This window comes from Falco cherrug, chromosome 17 (genome assembly GCF_023634085.1).
Source record: "Falco cherrug isolate bFalChe1 chromosome 17, bFalChe1.pri, whole genome shotgun sequence".
Lineage (NCBI taxonomy): Eukaryota > Metazoa > Chordata > Aves > Falconiformes > Falconidae > Falco > Falco cherrug.
This window is the reverse complement of record NC_073713.1, coordinates 1,021,574-1,045,840: the sequence shown is the minus strand read 5'-3', so window position 1 is coordinate 1,045,840 and position 24,267 is coordinate 1,021,574.

Genomic DNA, 24,267 nt, shown 5'->3' with positions numbered 1-24,267 from the left:
ATGGGTGTGATTGAGTTCATCTTGTTAAAAATGACCTCATTAGCTTCTAAAGCAAAAATTGATTGTCTGAGCACTAAGCCAGCAGAGCAGGAGGTGGTTATGCACAGAAATTTTCAAGCTAGACACATGAAAACCTTGGTTTTGAGTACGGGTGCCTACGTGAATGTACGCAGAGCTAGCGGGCATGCATAAATCGTGGATGTGCTTCCACAAATAGTTGCTTAAGCATGTAATATAAGGGTATGCAGCTATACGTGCCGTTGTACGCACTTGACTAGAAATACCTGGCCTGTAGCAGAACAAAAAGGAGATTGGGAAAAAAAACAGCAGTAAGATTCACTGGAGCGACTACAAGAGTGAGATTGGTCTATGCAAGGTGAGAACCTGATCCTGCAAAACATGCTCCAGAACCCAGTCCTGCCCAGTGCTGCTCCAGAACCCAGTCCTGCCCAGTGCTCTGGCTGCTCAGTAACACGCTGCATCAGAAAAAAAGGGGTGAAATATTTATATACCATTCTTATTTCCAGGACAGTAAATACCCACAGCTGATCAAAGTCTTTCTCTGGCCTCAGACACTGGTATAACTTCTCAGAGAGATCCAGAGATGAGCCAGGGATCAGTGACTGATGCCTCGCTCCCCTTGAGGAAGGAGCAAGGAGACTTGGCTGGTTCTCTGTTGCTTAATGTCACTAGGTGGGCACGGTAATTTTCTGCAAGGCAGATGCTCCTGTCAGTTGTGTTGTTTCCTTGCCAAGATGCATGTTACCTCTGGGAGCCCTTAGGGGTCCATTTACCAGGGATAATTAATTAAATTAACAGCATTTTGTAGGCGTGCTGGAGGTTCGTGTAATGAGTGTGCTTTGAAACAAGACGCTGGATTTCAACAGCCGTTGGTAAACAAAGTGCAGGTTAATACTCTTGGCCGCGTCTTTCACTGGTATTAATCAGAAAATAGTCAAATTGTGCCAATTTACCCTATGCAAGGACCCAGCTCCTTTTATCTGTCCTCTTCTCTTTCATATTTGCTCTCTTTCCGCTAGGTGTAGAAAATCTGTTTTTTCATGCATACCAAAGTCTAAAATCTTTAACCACTCCCTGTCAGCATGACTGCACATCGATCGTTCATCATCTTTCATGTAATAGAATTAGGTCGTATTAAAATAATCTCTTCCCCCATGAGCCAGACTTGTTCAGTCTCCTCCTGCCTTCCCGATTTACCCCTTGTTCTAATTAAAGAAATCTGCCATTTTCATCCATTCCCTACTCCTTGGGCAAGGAGGAGAAAGATGGGGAGGATCAGTTACCGTAAACATCGCTTGTCACTTTAAGTAGGAAAGCAGCACCAACTATTTGAATACCCTCTTGGTTTATCAGCGATGGCCTTGGTGGGTTAAAATTATCCATGGCCTTCCAAACCACCCCACTCGGGGTCACGGATCATAGCTTTGGAGCAAGACAACCTATTCAGCAGAAAGGTCAATCAGCTGGTAGAAACCATTTCCTTTTCTGTTCAGCTGAAGGTAAAAGAAAGTGCGTGAGCTGGTCTGCATTCCAATGAACTTCATGCTGAGAGCTGTTTCAGCAATTGCTGCTGTGCTACAGAAAAACTGCCTTTTTTCATTCCTGGCGTTGTTGTGAGGGGCGTACGGGCAAAACCAGAGAGAGTAAAATAAGGACTTTGCAAAAACTGTCGGTGACACAGGGGAAAACTTCAGGCAAACCTTTGCTTTGGGGTTTTGGGGAGCTACTTGTGTACTGCATTGGGGCAGATTTTCTTTTAATTGACCTTTGTTCCTCTGAGTTGACCAAAGGGGGGGGAAAAGGAAGTAATATTGCATTTTTATTTATACTGTAATTATCCATGAAGGAATATGCTTATCTCATTGCATGGGCTTGATTCTCTCATTCTGCTACCACTTCTGTTTTGGGCTGCCTGTGCTCCCACAGCCTGAACGAGAGGTTTATGGTATTATTCAGAGAACAGCAGCCACTGACTGGGACTTGCCGATTTTTAACCACTGGCCAGCTCCACTGGGGCGGTATGACTGCCTGCTGGTACCAGCTGGCTGAGCTGCAAAGGGTCCTATAGGGCTAAGTCAGCTGGGGAGTAGTTTGAGCAACGTGTAGCATGGAATGTGGGCTTCTGCTGTGAAAAGGGTTCAGACATGTGTCAGGACTGGTTCCAAACTATAGGGAGCCAGGGTCTACGCTTTGCAGTCTGGCTGTGAACTGTTTTGGAAGGCATCAGGATGCTGCAGGCTTTTGGGTTTTGTGCTTTGTTTGGGGGGTTTTGGGGTGGTGGTTTTTTGGGTTGTTGTTGTTTTGGTTTTGGGGTTGGTTTTTTTTTGAGGTGTCACTTATCTCCCCAGCACAGAGAATTATTGCTGGCATTTTAAAATGAACCAGGGAGAGAGATGCACCTCTCCAGATCTGTTCCTTAAGTTCAGGTTTAATTTGTTTCCATAATCACCTTCCTGTTTTTATCCTGTCTAGCATCTTTTCCACAGGGATCTCAAAGTACCTCTACCTGTATCTAGCCTTCCTGTGCTATTAATGGGTTGCAGCAGTCCCAAGAGGTCCTTAAGACAAACCAGGACTGACTGCACAGGAAACTTGTGGGAACTCCTGATAAACTGTAGTCCTCAAGACTTCACTGGCTAACCAGAAAAAGTTGAGGGCAAGATCTTATCTGCTTTATTGTTGTTGCTCTCCAGGTGCATAATGGGATGAAACTCCCATTAATTAGGGAACGCGCACCAGACTGATGACTGAATCTTGCTCTTCGATATCCCAACTTGGTATGTTTAATATTCAGCTGTCAGATGCCCATTTCAGCACTCTTTGTCTCAGACAGAAGTTCAGGTACACTATGTCAGTAAGAATACCAAGACACCAGGAATTCATCTCCCAGGACACTGCCAGGCTGCATCGAGTCCGGTTTTATAGCCGGATCTTGCAGCGTGCATCCCCTGAGGAGCAACATGCAGAACTGCTGTGGCTGCTTCCTTGTGCTTGCTGGTTGTAGTGAAATCCCCACGATCTTCTCTGCTCATCTCACGTATCAAAGGTCCAAAAATGCAGGACACACTGCTGATTCAAAATGAGAGCCGTGAGAAAATTAATGATGTGGGATCCATTTCTTTAGCATTAGTGACATTTCTGTATCGCCTCACAGCTGGGTGGCTCTGCTTTTTGTGATATAAATAATCTGCCACAATAAAAATGAAAGAATGCCAGATTTGCTGGGAAAAGACTTAGGATGCAAACTACATTGAAGTTTAATGGACAGGAACAATCAGGGAAACGCAAGAAGGAGCTTTGTGTTAGATGAATGGGATGGAGAACAAGGACTCCTGGGTTCTCTTCCCAGCTCTGGCAGGCAGGGAATAGTCTAAGAATGTTGGACTCTCCCAGTATTTCTGCATTACTTTAAAGAACTAATTTAGCTATGGTCTCTTTCTAAAGTAGGAACAATTGCAGAACCTGCACATTGTATTTTATCAAAGCCAATAATGCGCCTTTCAAACGAAGCATTAAAGTTGGAACTTCATTTCCAGGCCTCCTCCAGCCAGATGCTCTGTCTCAACTGCTTTTAAAGTCCAGATGGCATGTTAGCTAAAAAAAAAAAAAAATTAAAGAAAAAAAAAAATGAGGAGACTATGGACATATAAGAGAGTTTTATTTTAATGGTAGGGTGGAAGGCCTGAGGGAAAGCCAAGGCTGTCAAAGATCAAGAAGCACCAGTGGGCAGGGATGTTGCCGATGTGGAGGTTGACCTTGTGGAGGAGAGAGAAGTCAATCCTCACCTTCAAGGCTATTCCCTAAAGTTAGTCCCTGAGCTGCAAGTGCGTAGGAGCACAGCTGAGGCAGGTGTTTGGTACTCCAAGGGACAGGAGCCACAATCCTGACGTTTTTCAGGCTGACTGTTGTGTTCGCAGCATCTCTGTAAATCACTGAGCCCAGATCTACCACAGCTGAGAACCTGGGACTCCCTTTGGCTTTGAGCTTTTCCCGGACAGCCTGAAAGGTGCACAGCAGTTAGATGTCCCTCTGCTAATGCCTGCTAACGTTAGCTGGGAAAATACAGGGCTGGAGCTGGTTGAGGATGGGTTGGTTGCTCTCTGTATGGCTTCTCTGCCCACTTCCCTTGCCATGCTGCCATAAGTCTTGATGAAAGGGTGGAAAATGCAGCTGGGCTCTGCCTGCCACCAGATTAATTTATTTTCATAAAAGAGTCAGATTTTCATCTACAAACCATCAATACTTCAGGGCAATGGCAAAGCCCAGAGTGGGGGAGGAGAGGTCCCTCAGTCTCAAGGCTCTTTTCATAGTTAAAAGTTCACCACAGAAAATTTGATGCTTAATAAATTGGAGCCTTCTCTGCTTTAAATCATTTTTACTGCGATTGCGGAAGAAAATATAATTATTACAAACTGGTCATTTGTTACCAAGAAATCTCATTAAATTGACTTCATGCTGGAAGGTTTGGTGGGGGATGGGAAAAGAAGCAAAGGCCTGACAGAGGGGTGGGAGAGAAGTCTCTTAATTACAGATTGATTATTTCTTGTGATTGAATGTAGAACATAATCAGTTCATCCTTTCTAGCGGGGCAGATGGGAGCTGCAGGGACCTTTTGTCCTCCTTGACCTGCTAGCGAACAGCCTGGGGACAGAGGGAATAGCCAGCACCACCAGAGAACTTGCAGAAGCACATTTAGATGAAGTCATGGATCAGGGCTGCTTTTCTCCCCTGGAAGTCAGCCTGGGCCAGCAGTTTAATGCAAAGTTGTCTCATCATCGTATCTTTATTTTGTACCGAACTAATCCCATAGCTCTTGTACACTGCAACCAGTCTAATTTACAGCTGACCAGGGGAGATGCTTGGGTAGCCAGATCCAAGCTAGCTTGGAGTCAGCTGGCTCAGGTACTGCCTGCAGCATCTGGGCTCGCCTGGGAAGCTGGGACAGCAATGGGCTCGTCTGCTTGTGCCAAGCTTCTTGCTAACACGGAACTTCTTGAATCTCACCTACTCTCTCATCTTGGCCGCGCTCACAGCTGTATGGGTGTATGTACGTGTTATGCAGATTAAACAAATACACAAAATGGCAATAATCTGAAACGGGGGCTTGGTTTAAGGTGGAGCTTCTCAACGGGAAAACAGCTGCCGTGTAAATTAAGCCTTCACTATCATGTCTGAGAAAGGTATCTGCAACCACAGTGTGTAAAAATCACAGGGAAATGATTGCTGCTAAGGGGGATGTGATTATTTTTTTTAACATACTTTCAAAGGAAAAGAATATTGTGTGTTTTGACATCAAAATGGAGCAATTGTTTTTGTAAAATTACTTTTCTCTAGTTTTAGACCTTTTTAGGCATTCCTTACCTTGGATCCTTAAAGAAAAAAATTGCTGAAATATGACAAATTGATAGACCATAATGATCTAATCGTGTATGGTATGTTTCTGAGAAAGAACAAAAAGAGCAAGAATCTATGCTAGGATTTTAAGAAAATGATTCCTGGACATGTAGATTGTCTTTTATAAACATTAAGAACAATATCTAGCACTTACCCAGTGTATCTTCCCCCAGGAAGATCAAAAAACTTTTTACAGTCCTGGGTGAAGAAGGTTATTCAAATATCGGAATATTTGTTTAACAGTAAAACCAAATATTAGGGAAAGAAATTTTTTTGTCTGATTATCAATACATGGTTAGGATCCTGGGCAACAAAGCCCAGTAAAAAAGTAACAGCGGCTGAAGCACTCAGTGAGACCCAAGGGAGCCATTATCTTTCATTCATGGGTTAACAATATATTTAGCTTAAGTAGGAACAGAAAGAAAAAACAGTTATTTTAGGAAGAAAAAAATAAAAAGTAATTGCAGTGACAAAAATAAAAGTTTGGCAGTGCTGCATTTTTTACAGACACTTCTGTTGACTGAAACCGTTCCCTGAGCTCACCCTGATTTTGCAGTTACTTCCTGCTGGTTTAAAACTGTTCCTTTTCTGTTCCTGACTACATTTACACAAGACAACTGAAATGTCACACAGCTTTGGGCTTAAACTTCTTCCCCCATTTTACATCTGAAGTTACTGAAATAGAGAAGTGATTTGCCCAACATCACACAAAAAGGAGCATGTGAAATTAGAAAAAAAACCAAACACCCAACCAACCAAATCCATAACTCCTTCTGGATTCTGGTCAAAACTGAAAAGGATTGTGTATTTAAAGATTTGCATTAGCCTAGGGACAGATGCAGTGTTGCTGGAAGTTGGTTGAGAAATGCTTCTGCCTGTTTGAAATGTGCTTGCCAATTAGCCAAGAGATGCTGATGAGCAGTGAGGTTTGGATGAGCTGGTCTTCTGTAGTGGTGGGCTACGTTGTGCTGTTTATAGCAGAGATGTGGGATTTATCGCTCCTATTTAGAAAGGGAAACAGGCCTTTCAGGCGTATGAAAATACACCTTTTTCTGAGTATTTGAGAACCTGAGATTATAAGCTTATCTAACACTGTTAAGGGCTTTTCTAGGAATGATGGCTTTCTGACTCCCAGTGTTGAGATGGGGGGATCCTGCAGCTGGCAGAGGGAATGGGTCACTTTTTGCTCACACATCCACCGGAGAGCCAGCAGTGGGAGAGCGATGAATTTGATGAATGTAACTGCACAGATGTAGCTATGTCCTGTCAGCAACGTTAATCTGTAGAATGTCGTTCCTGGAGGCAGGGAAAGCTGCTTCCCAAAGCAGTTAGGGTTGCAGCGAGCCAGGTCTTTCTCTGTGCTGCCAAATCTTGCAAATCTTTTCTTGCCAAAATTAACAGCTCCCAGTCTTGGCCCGGCCTCATGCCAAGTGGATAGCTTGCAGGATCCTGCCTGATTTCATGCAGGAGTCAGCACAGGGCAATCTGTTGAATGAGAGGGGGGTCTGAATTACTTCCAAGCAACAGAATGTGGGCTGGGTAAGCAGCTCCTAAATGTTCAAACTATGTTAGTAATCAATTCAGGCCACGCAACCCAGATACACACTCAGGGGGAATCTTGGAGGTTCTTCATACCAGTACAGACAGGGGAAGGTTGTGGTCCTCACTTCACTGAATGACAAAAAAAACCACCAACCCCCCCAAAACCCCTTTAGCCTTGTAATTACAAAATAAGCAAACCAAGAAAGAACAAAACTCTTTGTTGGAAGATGAAGTCTAGGGAGCACCATCTTCCCAATAGTCCACACACAACTGGACACAGGTGGTCATCTGGATGGCAGAGTTAATACAGACTAACAGTGCCGTGTACCAAAAAAGAAATACAGGAGGTCCCACCTACCCTCCAATGAAACTGGCGTGTGATTTTTCATGTACCAGCACTGATGCTTGAGCCATCGTAGCGGGGGATGTGTGTCAAAGCAGTCATGTTTGTGTGCTCTGATCTGCACACTGCTCTGCCTGTTGTGTGATGTTCAAGTTTCATCTCAGCTGTGACAATCCTATCTGATCATTAATAATACAATAATGAAATAGCGACTGGAGAGACACTTGATGAGCAAAGGCTCATTAGTGCTGCAGAACAATCACTGCCATGTAATAACAGATCCCAGGAAATTTCAATTAAAGCTGGAACTCTGTTGCGATTTCATTTTATTTCCAGCCAGACAGCGGATGGTGTAATTGCAATCAGCCAACGCAATGCAAACTCCTCTAACTCGAACCCTCCCATGGGACAAGAGGTGGGCTGCCTGTCTGGATTCTTTTTGCTGCATTTCATTTCACTTCTGCCTTTACAGGGCAAACAGAAGTGGATGTTGTTGCCTGCAGCATCATACCCTCTTCTGCTACCATACTGAGCTGACTAAATGGGGTGCTGCACGTCAGGCAAGCTCTTCCAGTACTGTGACACCCTACAGAGGCACCACGTGGGGAAGAGCAGGCAGATACCTGTTGTTGTACGGGGCTAAAGGCAGGGAGAAGAGGCAGATGGAAAGATTTCTAGTGAGAGCCAGGTTTGCTGCATGTTGAAGTCCAGAATTTGGCCCAAAATGCATTTTAGTGTTTTGTGCTTGGGGAGGGAGCAGACTTTGCACTCTACCCCTGGATTGTTCCCACTGTGCTGAACCACAGGGTGCAGAAAGCAGTGGTCACCTGTGCTTGCTCCATCAGAGAGCTGCTCTTTCATTCATCCTTTTGTTGTTCTGACAGCACTTGTGTTCTGCAGGGTGGGATGTCAGCCTCCCCTGCTGCCCTGCAGGCCACCGAGATTTTTGTACTTTGTCCTTGAGCAGGATAGCTGTGTGTCCTCGGTGATATAAAGCAGAGGTCCCCAAGCCTTTTATCTGTTCAGACCTGTGATATTTTGCATGAATATTAGCTGGCGGAACTCCAACATGAGTAATTGCATTGTGCCATCTAATTGAAATTTTGTGCTTTCAAATGGATGTTGTGTTCTCCTTCATTTCCTGGCCTAACACCCCTTTTATCTTGCCCCGGTGCGCTGTTTTAACCAGCTGCCACGCTCCACCCTGGGAAATGGATAGATGATGAGAGCTAGGTGTGTATAGATGTTTATGTACTGCCTGAAGAGTGGATTGAGTGGTGAGGAACGCAGTTCTTGCTCACAGGCAGTGGCTAGATAGAGGTGCACGAGGGCTGAATGCAAAGAGCTGTGGTGACTGCTGTGAAAGCACGGGTGTCTCCTGCCGTGACAGCCCATGGTGCTCAGCAGCTATGTCTCCCTCCAGAAGTGGTCAGTGCTGTCACCTCTACAGCAGTCCCTCTGCCTTCAGCTCAGCTCTGCGTGCCACGGGTGCTATTTTTAAAATTCCCTTGTTTTCATGGCACACGCTGCCTGCCACACTGTCGCTCAATGCTCTGGATGAGGAGGAGCATGAAGGCAGCCACATGAGGGACGTTGACTGCCTGGCCCAGGGACTGAGACCATGATTCACAGCTGAATCGGTGGCTGGAGGAGATTCATAGTGAAATTGGGGTGGAGGGGAAATCTCAGAAGTCATAAATATCTAGCTTTATTCACAGAGCTGATCATTTTATGCAAACAAAATGTGCTTTCTTGCTAGAGGTCTACTTAGCAGTCACCTGTGGAGGCAGCTACTGTGAACATTTGGAATAGAAAGTGGCTTTTTTTTTAATGGTTTATCAAAAACATTTTTTTTTCAACGTGCGTTTTCCTGTAAGCAGAAAGATCTCTTTAGTGGCACAGAACAACAGGTCAATGTGCACACAGCAGACAGCAATATTTAACTTTGATCTTCTACACTTTGGCTTTTATCTGCAGATGCATAAAATTAGGTCTCTTGGCATTGTTGCTCCCTGCTCTCCATAATCTGTAGAATGATTTTTTACACCTTCTGTTCTTTCCTTCAGTATTTGCTAGCATCCCTTTTTGAGATGAGCGAAGGCCTAGGTGGACCCACAGCCTGACCCAGCCCAATCATTTACATGTTTTCATGGAACTGGTGGAGAAGTCAGCTAAAGCACAGGGTGGAAGAGCATTTGCTCGCTGTTCCCCTGCACATCCATAGTAGAGATGGAGCTGAATCCCAGACCTCCTGGGCCTCGAAAGGCTGACGCACAGCCACAGGGAGCACTCAAATCTGATGTTTGTAGGGACTTGAGAACTGTTACAGAGGAATGTTTCCATAAAGGTGAACAGCACATGCACTGAATTCTTGCTTTGTGCTCAAGAGGAAAATGTTAAATTTTTTTGGTCCTCCTTCCCCAAAGTTAAACTTTGCTAAGTTCCCTTGGGGGAAATTCCTTCCCAACCACAATTGTCTCCATCAGCTGCACCCTCATAACCCACAGGGAAATTCCATTCCAGCTTCAGATTTCTGCATGATTTGTTTCTGAGATGTTGGACTTTTCCCAGCTGTTTCCACCCACATCTCTTATAACCTGTAGCTTTGCACCTTAATGCTCACACATTTTGGTCTCAGCTGGTTGCAGACCTGTTGGTGGATGCAGAACTCACTGGTGCCTTGTTTCTCTCAGCTCTGCCAAGGTGCTGAGAGACTCTGGCTCACTCCTACCCATTGCTCTCCGAAAAGCTGTAGAGGTGTGAGGCAACAAGGGGAGCCAGGAATGTGTGACAATTGAGAAGGAAACATACTTCAGGGAAGGGAGGGAACAGCCTGTGTTGGTTGGAAGAAAGAGCATTCCAGAAAGTGTGCTGGCAATACGGAAATGCATTTCTGGCACAGCAGATTCAGTGAGGCACAAGCGGGTGCCAGAGATGTGTTGGGGAGTGAGGCTGCATCGGGTGAGGGGACCTGGCCTCTGCCCCGGGTCACCTTGGCATAGCTGGTGATGCAGGACTGCTTCCCTCACTCTTTATGCTCTGTCTCTCCAGTTCCCATGCCAGGTGAAGCGCTGTACGTTCAACCTGGCTGCTGAATCATATCTCCCTCTGACAGGTTTCTCCTCTTATGTTTTGGCAGCGCTTATCGTGCCTGTCATGTCAATAAAGTATTTTCCTAATTTGAATTTATATGAGCATTTGTGTAGGTTTATCCATGTGTAAAAGCATCTGCATGCGAGATGTATTTATTTCAAGAGGGATGTGCGAGTGTTTACCAATAGCCAGGAGTTACGAACAAGTTGGTACGCCCATGCCCCCATACTAATCTTGTTCTGTTGATCCTCCTATTGACTTATACAGCACCCAGCACGCTAGTGTGACAGAATGTTTCTTGTTCTGATTTTTCAAATGTGACAGCAGTTCCTATTAAGCTCCACAGGTTGCTTAGCGCCTCTGAAAATCAAGCCTTAAACAAATGCTCCGACGACTGTAAAAGCAAGAGAGTGGCACAACTTCCTTGCAACGAGATTCTCCCGGCAGCGCAGGGGCTGCGGATGCTGCTGGAGCATCTGGGGCTCTGGATGTTCAAAGCTTCCTAAAAGCATGATGGCTGAGCTAGGAAGCGGAGGCTGATGAAGTAGCACTGAGATTAGGGGAGGCTGAGCCAGCGGTATCGGTGAGCGTTGGATCAGCCTCTGGATCTGGTGAAGAGGGGGCATACAGGAATTCGTCACATTCGCCGCTAGATCTATGCTGCAGATGTATCTTGCCTGGGACAGGCATTTAGGTTGAGCTGAGTCTGTGGCCACCTTGCTGTGGCAAAGGCTGGCTGTTTGCTCCCTGCAGTCTGCTGCGTGCTGAAAGCTTTGTGCTGGTGTGGTCTGACTGTGGCTTCATGCCAGTCTATATCAGGCTTTTGTCTTGCTTGCTGGTATTTGTCTTGTACTCGGTTGTTTCTGAAAGTAGCTGCAGTTTTTCCCTCTTTCTCTTTGATCTTGCTGTGGTCTGCTGAGACCATCAATAAGCTTAATGGAGAAAATGTGCTTTTTTAGCTTTGTGATTTTTTTCCTTCCTTTCTTTGAAACCTTTTTTTTTGAGGGTGGGGGAGAGAACTAAAGTAGAGAAGGCAAATTATTATCATTTTACCTGTCTTGCCACTTTCTTATCAAGACCTTGAGAATAAAGATGAGAAGGCATTTCTTGATCTGTCCCTTCATGTCCCTGCATTCCTCTCTGCAGATGACTGATCCTTGGTCTCAGCCTCAACACAGGCTAACAGCATATCCAGAATGGGGCTCTGCTTGACTCAGAACCCAGCAATGAACTTGAAAGCATGTGTCCCACGGGGAAATAGGTCAAATCCAGATTTGCTTCTAGAACACATGAATGCGTTGAGTTAGCGGAATTAACACCAGGGATAGATCTGTCTCAGCCATATGTCCCAGAGCTAACTTGGTTCCCTCCCACCTTTTGAGACCGCTAATGAAGCGATATCCCCTGCAGAGAAAGCAGTATGTTAAAATAGGATTGCTGCATCCCAAGAGAATGGGCGTTAGTGGCAGAACAGAAGGAAAGAGAAAGATAATGGAAATCAATGTGCGTCAGGATCTGATCTATGCTATTAAAATCTATAGGAGGTTTTCAGGGCCATGAAATATGAAGTCCAGAACACAGTCAATCAAGTTTTCAAAGCATCCATGAGTTTTTCTTGCTTTGCGTTTTGTAGCTTCTGAATTTTCTCTGACATACCCTAATTTATTCTGATTAACTGCAGAAGCTGGGATAGCTCAGGAATCTCCCTCCTCTTCCTTACCAGAGCACCCCAGTGGCCTGAATCCCATCAGCCGGCTAGGGAGAAGAGGGGAGGTAGATCTGTCTTTAGACCTGGCTGCAGGCTGGGGAGTAGGCTGAGGGGTAAGGAAGGATGAGGATGTTGGCTGGTTCTCAGATGTGGGCACCAAGCTTGTTAACTCCTAGATTGTCCTGTCCTGATTATTATAATTAGTGATTTGATGAGGATCTGTTGACATAGTGTTCCTCAAGGGAGAGTAGTGAGTATGTTTGCCCAAGCTGTGAAGTTACTAAGTGGTCTGCTAGAAACACTGATGTTTTCTACATCAAGTAGGGCAGGACAAAGGTAAAGGCATAGCTGATAACTGACAGCCTGGCAAGCCTGGACATCAGTGCCTGCTCACAGCTGGAAAAAAATGTAGCATCTCACCAGCTTGCAAGCCAAATGTGCATTAAAATCTTAAGGATGGTGAAGCTGAAGGAGGTGCTTGTATCCTTACCCAGAGGTATGGCCACTGAAATCATTGCTAGTGTGCGATGCAGCTTCTGCGATGTTGGAGTTTAATGGGAGCTTCACTATGGCTACAGCAAACGCTGTGCCTCTTGGCTCCTGATGCAATTCATTCGAAAAGGAACCAACAGGGAGGTGGGGAAAAAAGACATAAATCCTTAAATTCCATATAAAAATAGATAAAAGCAACTGGCTTAAAGGATTTTATTGAGCCTTATTTAAGAACTTTTTTTTCTTAAAGGAGAAGAAAAGGAATTTAGCGTACACAAACTTTTTTACCTTTCTCATCAAAGGGTCATAGATTTTAAATTCAAGTCCAGATCAGAGCCAGCTTCAAATGGTCACCAACAGAGGGATCTGAATTGGAGAGGTGGGAAGGCAGGCCAGCTATACACTGTCCCCAGCATCCTCTAATCACGTTTCCCTCTGCTTGCCAGATATCAAACAGAAGGGAACATTTGAAATAATACATCCATTAAGATACCTTCAGTGCCTGTCAGATTTGCTCTAAGAGGATTGTGCTTATTACACAGTGGTAAGGTTTTTATATTCATAAAATTGCTTTGGAGCAAGGAAAATAAAAAGAGGTAGGAAGAAAACATGCCTCATGCTCTGGAATGGGGCTGGGCAAGTAATTAGCATTCTGCCCTGTGCTAGCCTTCAGCAAAGGACACAGGTGTGAACAGGTTAGTCTCTACCTCTTTTAAGTACTCTTTGAACCTAGTTTGGGCGCATCCAGGGGGCGAGGTGCAAAAATCTGAAATGGTAAGGAAAGAATATGATAGTGCCAGGGATGTGTGAGGCTGCAGTGTTTGGGGGACTGGGGGCTAGCTGTCACCTCGGGGCTGGCAGCCATCCAGGGAAGTGGTACCTGTTTGGCCAGGAAAGTAAGGGGTACGGTAGCTAAGGTAAGGAGGGAACACTCCTGGAGTGTTCTAGGGAATTGCTTCTTTGCTTTTTTTTTTTTTTTTTTTTTTATACCTCCTTGCCAAGGCTACTGGGTCTGACCAGGAGCTCTTCCCAGCTCCAGCCATCAGCCCTGTGGACAAGCAGGACTGTGTTCCTGTTCCTTGATGTATGTAATGGACTAGTGAGGGTGGTACCTATGCTCAAGACAATGGAGAGACAAGAGCTGCTGTCTGGGAGGACAGCTGGAGCATCTGATGGGTATAACCTGCGTCTTTCCTACCTCACAGCTTGCTCTGGTGCCGTCTTCTGATCCTTCCCTCACTGATGCTTTCTTCATCCCCACATCTTTGGTGACTACCTTGATTCTTGTTTGTTATTTCAGACACTCAGCCTTTATCTTTTCTTCGTGTGTTGGGCTCTAACTTCAAGGCTTGCCCACCTGCACCCCTGTCCTGTACAACTGCATCTCTCTGATGATAGATGAGACGACTTGTCCCTATCACAGGTTAGGCAGATGTTCTCCCTGACATTCTGGGATCCTTCAAAGAAAGATTCTAAAAGTGCTCTGTGTTTTTATTGTTACAAGCATAATCGTGCAAATCAAAACCCTGAGCATGCACTGCAAAGATTAAAAGCTCTGAGGATGAAAAGCATTATAAAAAGGGGCTAAGCATTTCTACTACAGATCAGTGAAGATGCCTTTTCTGTGTGAATAACTCTGTTTCCCTGGGAGTCCCTGCCTCAGAGTTGCAGCTCTGCCACTTTGGGCAGAGACAAAACCACCTCTCCTTTCCTCTTGCTTTTATTATTTCAGTCTGAATCTGTCAACAGCCAAGTGTTTACAGCCTACATGGGCAGGAGTTTTATTTAACATAATGCCTTTTTCTAGTCATCACCATTCTTCATTTAATCTTTCGAAGTCATAATTATCTAATATTAATGTTCTCATCATTATAACGTTCAGAGGGAGACAGCGGGTTTTTGTCCGCAGAGACAAAGATCTCTGAAATTAATATAATACTTGTTCAGGATTGATTTCAGCCTTATAGTTACCCTCAGCCAGAGGGACCCATCTGTTTAAAAATATCTGATACTAATTACCCAAAGAACCATTATTCAGCTATAGGATTGAGTGAAGTTGTCCTTCATACGTCATACACATCTTCATATCATTTCAGGCTTCATTGTTTTTATGTGTCTTAAAAACATGAGCAGATTTTTTATATCCATTCAAGAAAGAAGAGAGCGGCTGACTCTGGGAACCGAGATACAGAGAAACGGCATCCCTTTTCCTTGTAACGAGGTATTTGGGAAAAGAGGTACCAATCTCCTTGCCACCTTCCTTCAGAGCTCTAAGAGAAGGTGGTGGCCAGACCTGCAGATGGGTGACTATGTTAAAAAAGGCTATGGCCTGTGAAGCTTTGGATATCAGGATGAAGTTGCCTTCCTGGTGTAGGTAGTTCATAACTACAGAGCCCGAGTTGTGGGTCTTGGTTTCATCTGCCCTGTCTTCCAAGAGCTGGGGGAAAGCTGGCTGCTGGAGCTGATGGGAGCTGACACAAGGAAATAAGCTGGTATAGGGAGGGGGAAAGCAAATGTGAGGCTGCTTTAACTTTCTCCTGACCTAAGTTGAAAATCTTTCCTAGGTAAAAAACAACAGCAAGCCAACAAAGCAAACCCAAACAGAAGAAGTTGACTCCTGGCTAAATTTAACTCCAAATAGATGTTTCTTTACCTCCCTAAATTGCTCGCGTTTCTCCATATGGTGTTCAGCCCACACACTCTCTATGCTAACTGGGTGTGACGCATTGCTGGGAAATGTGAAACACGACGGCGGCAGGTACGCGATACGGGTCCGTAAAGACCGGGTTTTGCTGGACTGCAGCAGAATGTGATGCTGCCGGTGCTGGGGAACAGCCAGCTTGGCTACAGCGAACCTGTTTGGTTGGAATATAGACTTGCATTGATGGAGATAGAACAAATCCTCTCTTTTTTGGGTTTGATTCATCAGGAGCCAAACACTTCCTATAAAATTTCATTGGCTACTCCATAAAAATATAGGTAATAAATGCCACCTCTTTTACATGAAATAGTGAATTATTTACTGGAGATGATGACTTGAAAGCTGGGTCTATTTAAAACCTCATGACATACTTAGCTCATCCATCCTAAGCATTTCAGGCTTTTCATTTGAACAGAGCGGCCTTAGGAAAGAGCCAAATTTGTGCCAGATATTAGAATAGGGCCTGTGTACAGCTGCAGCCATGGACTGCTGTGAGCTAAACCAGTACAGGAGCCTTGGCAGCTCCACAACTCATGAATTCTGTGCTAGAATTTGTAGGAAACTGAATTTTAACCTCCATGTCTAGAGATGGGGGTGGGGGGTGGGGGAAGTGCTTTGGAAGTTTTTTCCTTTGGCTTTCTACAACTTCTGTGAGAAATGGCTTTGTTGACATTGTGCTGCAAGCGAGCGTGCACATACATGAGATTAGGTGTGCTCACAGATGTTTTTAGAACATGTGAAAACGTGGTTTCAAAGAAATTTTTGTTGTCAAAAATAATTTCTGTTGTGAAAGTTTTCCTTGCGTTGCCAATGTTTGACTCCCCCAAAATATAAGAAACCTCTTGCTCTCATTTTTCATCTCTGTTCTTTTCTCTATGTTGATGAAAAAGTATTTTGCTCCAGGAAAATACCTTAGATGAAAAAAATATCGACTTCCATGTTCCTGCTTCCACATAATCTCTCTTCTCTCCACCCTCAAGGTCATGCAATAGCTTGCATTCACCGTAGTCGGTTGATTTATGGAGGATTAAAGCAAAGGGGAGCGAAGTCAGAAGTTGCGCGTGGAGAGGTGGTTCTGTGGATGCTCAGACAACTCTGTTACAGGACTGGGTTCGGCAAGTGCTCAGAAACATGCGTCACGAGTTGTCCCGTGTACTTCAGTAGCACTGTTCATCATGCTGCCCTGGCTCATTTGCCAGCAGAAGCAGACCTGTGCCGATTTTTATTTTTTTTTAGGCTGCTGGAAGGCTCCCCACTCAGAATTTATTTGCTCCTGACAACCTTTGCTGTATTCCCTTCCAAATGCTGCTGTCAGGATCCTGTGCTGATCATGTGATGCAGCCAAATATCCATCTTCTTGCCATTCCCCAGCACAGTGGGGTCAATAATTAAAGTCCTTTATTCTTAACCATGACATAGCCCAATAGTGGATGTAATTGGAGGCTCCCACAGGCCACATGGAAGTCTGAAATGGCTGCTGATTCCATTAATTTTCTTCATGTGTCATCAAGACAGGTGCAGAATGAGCCTAATTAAGCTCAGACTCTCAGAAAAAGGAAGAAGCTGATTTTTTTTTTTTTTTCCCTACCAAAAGGAATTCAGTACCAGCAGCATCTGTCTGATAGGTTTAGAGGGGAGAAAGGAAAAGAGAGAGGTGAGAAATGCTGGACAATTGGAAATTGCTGGCTAAGGGCAGGAGGGAATGAAATTGAAACCAGCAATGTCCAAGTCCCTCATGCCTGAAATTCCTACCAGGGTCACAAGTCTGCTTTGGGGTTTGCAGCCAGTTTTACTGCAGGTAGGGTGGGAAAGCAGCAGACAGCTCCCGAAATGGGCCACAGGAGACTGGAGAGGTCACGGCTGCTGTTTTTCTTCGTGTTGGGCTGGGTTGCAGGCTCGGTTCCCCGGCTGTCTGACACAGGGATGATGATGTTCACGCTATTTGAAAACCCAAAGGGAGATGATGGGAATTTGCATCTGGTCATGCACAGCTCACCACATCCCAGGGCTTCAAAGCGTTCTGCAGACCCAATTAGCTTTAGAGATCCCCTTTCCTCTCCTTCCATTCCACGAAAGAAGGGAAAGATCACTGACTATCCCAAACTTTCATCAAAAATGTCCCTTTCCAGGACAGATTGCTGTGGCGTTGCATGAGAGGGCTTAGGAACAAAATAGAGCTAAACTGAGAGGAAAATTCAGGAGTGTCTAGACTTTTTCTCTGCTTGGACTACTGATAGATAAAGATTTGCCTTGCTCTTGGGATCCATGTATCTCTACACCAGGACTGTAAATGCCCCAGCCTGATATTTAGGGACGTTTTTGTACCTTAGTATATAATCTTAAGTGTAATGTGACCATGGAAGATGATACTCTTTCATCTGAAATGACCTTTTTAAGGGCACTTTTCTGTCTCCCTTTTACTCCTCCCCACCTCCTGCCTGCAGTTCTCATCCATTTCCAGGGCTCCTGGTGAAAGTGCAATATAGTGCCTTGTTCAGGCTCCACCTGGAAGGCAGCCAGGCTGTGCAGGTTGTTTGTTGCCCTCCCTGCCCTTTTCAAAACTTCATCACTCTGGTGGGTAGAAACCTTCTCATTCTCAACCTAAATATATTCATGGAAACCTTATATCTACTTATTCGTCCTTACATATAGAAATGCCTGTTTTAAATTAACTTTGCCTTTTGATCGTAGTTACCACCTGTGTGTGGTTTGTGTGGTGGCTGGAATTTTTTTGTTTGTTTCTTTGATTTTTTTTAATATAGATATACGCACAGCCTGCTTCCTTGATTGGTCCTTTTAGGCTCAGTGCAAGAGTTTTTTGGTGTTTGGTTAGGTTTTTTTGGATTGACTGGGCAGTGTTCTAAGTGTGCATGCAGTGAAAAGGGCAGGATTTGGAGCAGGGGAAAGGGAATGGGGAAAATTATGTTCTCAGGTAAGGAATCTTATTGTGGAGGCAAGCGCTCTGCTGTCCTATTGCCAGCTACTCCATGGACCAGGCTACAACAACACAGTTTTGTGGGTAAATTCAAAGAGCTGAGACAAGCCCAGGTTCCAAGGAGAAGCAAGAGCGAGACTTCCTTATAACACCGTGTAGAAACCCAGGCAGCCCACGGCTGCGCCAGACCTTGCCTTACGTCTTCTTTTCTCCTTGTACTTCTGGCATGGAAGAAATAGGATGCGGGCCAAGTTAGGGCAAGCTAGAAATGAGAGCTCTGAGGCACTTATAAAAGCTGGCCAGCTCCATCTTACAAAGGCAATAGCTGGATGAAACTGTTCCAGGGAATAATTCCACTGTCTTAACCAAGAATTCCCAGCGGGGCAGGGTCTCGGTTTAAAGCCCTAGCTGTTTGCATTCACTTACAAGCTTAAGGATGCAGCCAGCCAGTTTTAAGTACATTATTAACTGTCAGTTTTTAAGAAGGACGAAGCAGGCACAGCCTGTATTTTGTCCTAGAGGAGAGCTCCCTCTCCCTCTGCCATTACAGAGATGGCAAAACACGGACCTTGCAGCTCAGGCAGAGGCACTCCTAGGATGTTGCTCCCCCCCCCCCAGCAGCAATGAGAACAGGGTCTCCTGGGTTGTTGGAGAGCTCTCCCATCCTGTAGTAAACTCTTTTTCGTCCACAGTAGAAGAATTAAGTCTGCTCAGCAGTCCTCGTGTGATTAAGTCACTGTATGAACCGGGCCTTTCAAAAAGACATGTTGCAAGGCAAAGAGGTGGTGCCTTTTGATCAGTCAAAAAGGAGTAACGTCGCTGGAGAAAGAGAATTTGGTGCAGCTCCATGAGGTGTTCAGCAGCATGGATGTGCTGGAACAGTTCTCCCAGATTCCAGTTCCTGTGGGAGCAGCTGCTCCTGTCCCTCTGCTAGTTCAGAGCTCGCGTGTGTGATGCAGTAACAGCCCTGAAAGAACAGCAGCAGCATCTCTGTGAACAGCCTGGCCACCACAGGAGAGAACTATAGGATGCTTTCATATGAGTCCTTAATTAATGAGCCCATACAGAGAAGTAGTGAGCTGAAGTGCCCTCCCTAGCATTTTGTCTGAGTCTGTCAAGTCCCATGAAACTCTCTTGAAATCCAGTCATTTGATGTGAATTCTTTCCTCTCTCTTTTGTGGGAGAGTTTTTTAAAACCTAGTTGATACAAAATCATTAGTTAGCACAGAGATCCTCACAGCCTCTGTGCTGCCATCAAAGCAGAACATTATTCTAATCCTAAGGAGCTATCAGAATGTAATTTGAAATCCTGATGTTGTGCAAAAGAAGTCCCCAAAGCTGCAGCTAGCCTTCCCTGTTGGAGCATGCAGCCATGCATCCTCAGTCCCTTGTCATCCAAGGTGATGTTTGGTTAAAGCAATTACAGCTTTCCTCCAGCCCACACCACAGTTTGTTTGCTGCAGAGATCAGCCATGGAAAACAGAGGGAGCATCCCTCCCTGCCCACCCCATGGAGGTGGGTGGCACATGCTTGGACTTCACGCTACAGTCAGAAGTATCCAGAGGCATCCCTCGTCTAGAAGTGTAGTCAAATCCTACAGTCACAGTCTGGGGGTCAGGAAAGCTGGTGAGGGCAGTACAGTCTTTGTCCTCTTTTTGTCCTCTTTCCCCAGATGCCTGCCAGTGGCCACCGCTAGGGACCAGGAGTGGGATCGATTTGATGTTTGTCTCTTCCAGAACTGCTCTTATGTTACTTGTTGATGACATTAGCACAACTAGTCAACTGTAACCTCTGGGCAGATAAAAGCCTTGCTAAGGCAGCTGTCTGGGAAAAAGCAACCACTGAGGTGTTGCTAAATGCTTTTATTTCCTTCCCTGTAGTTGTCTGAAGATTCTTGTCAACTGCAAGAATGAGGAAGGGGACAGGGTTTAATTTGTACTAAAATAATGTTCAGTATCTGGGTCCCAGTATATCTTACCAGCACAGATGTTCCTCTGTTGTTCTCCCTCTCTTGAATGACTTTCAGAATTAAATCAGGAATTGGGTGGTTCACAGCATTTAGAGCCTATTTTGTGAGGAAACGAGCAGGACTTTTCCAGAGCTGTGGGGGTTGAATTCACCCCTTTGTCTTCTCCACTGTTTCCTTAGGTAGTATGGTGCACCGGCTGCTGCCAAACGTCCCTCTTTCCAGCAGTGGCTGCTGTGCCTGGCTTGCAGCCTTCGAGTGGCTGCTGTCAACCATCCCAACCCCTCACCTAGCCTAAGAATCCCCACTCACAGGCATACATCCACACACACACCCCTCAATGGATGCTTTGCTTGATGAGTGCCAAAGTTTTGGTTTACTTTCACAATATTTAGCTCCATTATTTGATTGCGTTGCTCTGCAAATCTGACCATGTGCCGTGAGCTGTAGAATAGAGGCAGAGGGGGAGCAAGCAGCTTACCTGCGCAGGAGAGCAGAGGCAAAGGCTTTGGTGTGAAGGCAGGTCACCTGGTTTGCTCCCTACGCTAGCTTTCTGCATCCCAAGCTTAGCAAGCAGGTTTAATTCAATAGAGCCTTCTCTGAGTTATTTCACGAGTAGAGAAGCCAACGTGAAGAACGGCGTTTCACAGGTGGTGGTCTATCAACACTCAGCCCAAATCTGTTGCTGATCAACGTCCCTTGGGTTTTGGTGTGATCCCAAAGTGCTAATGCTGAAGCCACATCTTCACTTAGACCTCTCTTCCCAATCAATCTGTAAGATCTTTTTTTCCTCCTTTGCTACAAATGACTGTGTACGGTCTTGTCTCCGCACAGGTTAGAGCAGTAGGTTGCTTGCATAGTGCACAGAGGATGTACAGGACCAGGCACAGATGCTCTGAAGACCTTCAGCCCTACCTTTTAATTCAGGTGTTCAGGGTAAGGTTTTCCTTTCTGAGTTTATAGTTTTCCATATGGTTTTCCAAAACAGAGGTTTTTCTTTCTGAGTTGAGGGGATGGCTAAGCCATTTAGGAATGTCTGCTGGCAGTGAGACGCCTTCCAGACAGACATCGTGTTCAGAGATGCCAGGTGAACTTTTGGTGGCCACAGATGGGATCAGAGACAAGAAATGTCACCAGGCACAGACCTTTCCCTCCTGCCCCCTGGGTGCTAAATGAAACGCCCTATTGTTCAGACCTGTGAGGTGACAGCGGGCTGGCCCTGCTCTCTGCTCAGGCCGTCTGTTCCGAGCAAAGGGGGGGCTGGTTTTGCTGAGCTGACTTTAGCTTTGCCCTTTTCACGCTGCATTTAGCTCAGCAGGGCTTTACATTTTTGTCACTTTTAGAGTGGCTTGTCTCAGACACCTTTGTCAAAGCCTCCCGCCACAGTCTCTAGGGGAGTGTGCATCTGCAGAGCATGTACAACGGCAGGCAATTGCCAGGAGGAATGGAGGGAGACGCTCAGAAACAGGGTAAGAAAAAGAAAAGTGGGAGAGTGGGGGTCCCCAGCCACAGCTATTTCATTCTAGAAGCTGAGCCAAATACCTTTCTTTCCATTATACTGAAGGGCACCAAAGCATGTTGGCCACATGGGCTATCCCGTCAGAGACAAGGTCAGATTTTTGTAGCAACGAGTGGGCAAACGGCTCCGGACAGTTAGGAACACTCCAATGCGAGCAAGGCCAGCGTGCAACCCCAACCTGCAAAGAACTGCTTTTTGTTTCAGCATTTCAAAATGGAGTGGAGGAAGGGAGATATGTCACAAAATCTTTGGCTTTTCTAAGCAAAATCGCTTTGAAAAAACATCACAGGATGGATTCCCTCCTGTAGCCAGCTCCAGTGAGGTACTACTTGTTCTGCAGATGACTTTTCGTAGGTCTCAGCCCATGTCTTGTTTAGGCTAAAAAAGGACCTAACAGATGGGTTCATGAATACATTTAGCTTAGACATGAGAAGGTTTTTATAAGCAGTGATATAACAGGAACAGATTAAAAAAAAACCACCCTGTTTTTAGGTGGAACTTGGTCGGCTTTCAAAATTGAAATGGTTTGCTTCAGTGTTGATATATGTCTTATTTTATCAGGTAAAAAAATGAATTTAAATCATCTCACAAAGAGACATCAAAGACTATTATTCTAAAACTGCCAAACCAAGACATCTCATCATTGTCAATATTATTGTATACCCTCTGGCCAAAATTAGCACAATTTCACAACATATTTTGATTTTGAAAGAATGACGTTTTCAAATGCAAAACAGTTCCATTCAAGTCTTCATTCATTATATTTGAAATGAATTTTCGGTGGTGGTTTGATCCACCTTGCTTGCTTGCTGTGAATATGCTATGATTGCAACTTTCTGAAAGGTGTTTATTGGCAACATGATATTAAAAAATAGTTTTTACTGATAAATCTTGGCCTAAAGCTTGTCAGTCGTGAGTGTCTGCAAAGTGTATTTGGAGCAGCTTTGATTCTTGTCTGTGGTTACATGGCATGTTTTAAATCCCTGATTGGATAAGCATAAATCGCAGCATCACGATTCCCGTATAAATGTTTATGAAACTCAGAATTTGTTTTTCAGTGATACATCCCCTTAAAACACAGTGTCTAAGACACTTCTTCCCAGCAATTCATTTACTATGATTCTTATAAAAAAAACCAAACCAAAATAAATTAAAAAAAGAAATCAAACATGAAAAGCCTCTGGGCGCTTCTTATCTTTAGAGGTTTTATCCATTTTATTTCATTGCCTGCATTTGTTTGTTGCTTATACCTGTTGTGCTTAATTTAAATTGAGATCACAAGTGCTTTTTAGCAGCATTTATCTTACCATGTGTATACACAATTCCTAGCATAATAGGAGCCTAATCTGGATAGCGTTTTCTGGCATGCTAATAAATAGTGACAACGGTGAAATAATACTGCATCATTATAATAGTAGATGTGGTGGTGACTGCTCATCTGATATCCCAAGACGAGGCATTAGACATATTAACTGGGTCTTCACAGTGTTACTTAACTTGAAAAAGGTGCCTCCTAAAGGTTCGCTTTAAAAAACGGTCTTTTATTATTATTATTCATTTTTCTGACACAAAGATAGGCGAGGTTCTATCACTTAACTGTAAGGCTGAATTTTTTCATTCAAGAGTGGAATTAGGGGAATTTTTTCCTGTGTCACTGTCACCAGACTCAGATTGATGGCTGCTTTAGTCTGGGACTTGCACCAGCAAAAGCCTGAGGTGCTGCAGTTTCTGCAGAGGGAAAGCGTGTCGTTGGCACTAAGGCCAGCAATGAAAACCTGTGAGGGCATTCCCTTCCATCCCAAGCTGCTCCGGACAGGAACAAGTCTGAAATGAAAGTGAGTCTTTGGGGCAGCTTTTCTGAGCTTTGTGCCACGTCTCTTATGCTTAACGTATAGCCTAAGGTATGAGTCTATATCCCCTTCCAACCTTTTATCCTAAAGTGCTAGAGATGCATATTCTGCCTCCGTGAACCCTCCCTCTTCTGGGACCATCCTAAATTCTCTACATCTGTAATATCTCATACTTATGAATTCCACTACCTAACTGCACTGCATGTGGGAAGAGTATTTCCTTTTATCAGCTTTAAATGAATAGCCTTTTAATTTAATTGGACCCCTGTATTATGAAAAGTAAAACCAGGAGCCTGCAGCTGACCTTCTCTGTGCCATTTATTACCTCTCATGCCCCTATTATGTCACCTTTTATTCATCTCCTCCCCAAACCAATCTAGTCTTAATATTTTTAATCACTTCTAATACAGAAGCCTTTGCAGTCTTCACATCATTTTCCATATAGGTCTTAGATCCTCGTAGCTGTAATACAGCCCCCATGTCCTAAGCAAGCTGTTAACATTGAAAACTGTGGCAAGCATCTAATGAAAATTACATAGGGACACAATGAGTTATTCCAGCTTTCTGGATCACTGTGGTGGCACAGATGGTCTTTCTGCTAGTCTTACAACCCTATACACTAAATCTTACTAATAAGTCTCCTCAATTGAAATCAACGGTGCATGGCATTACCTGACAGAAATGAAGATTTGAGAGTGACCTA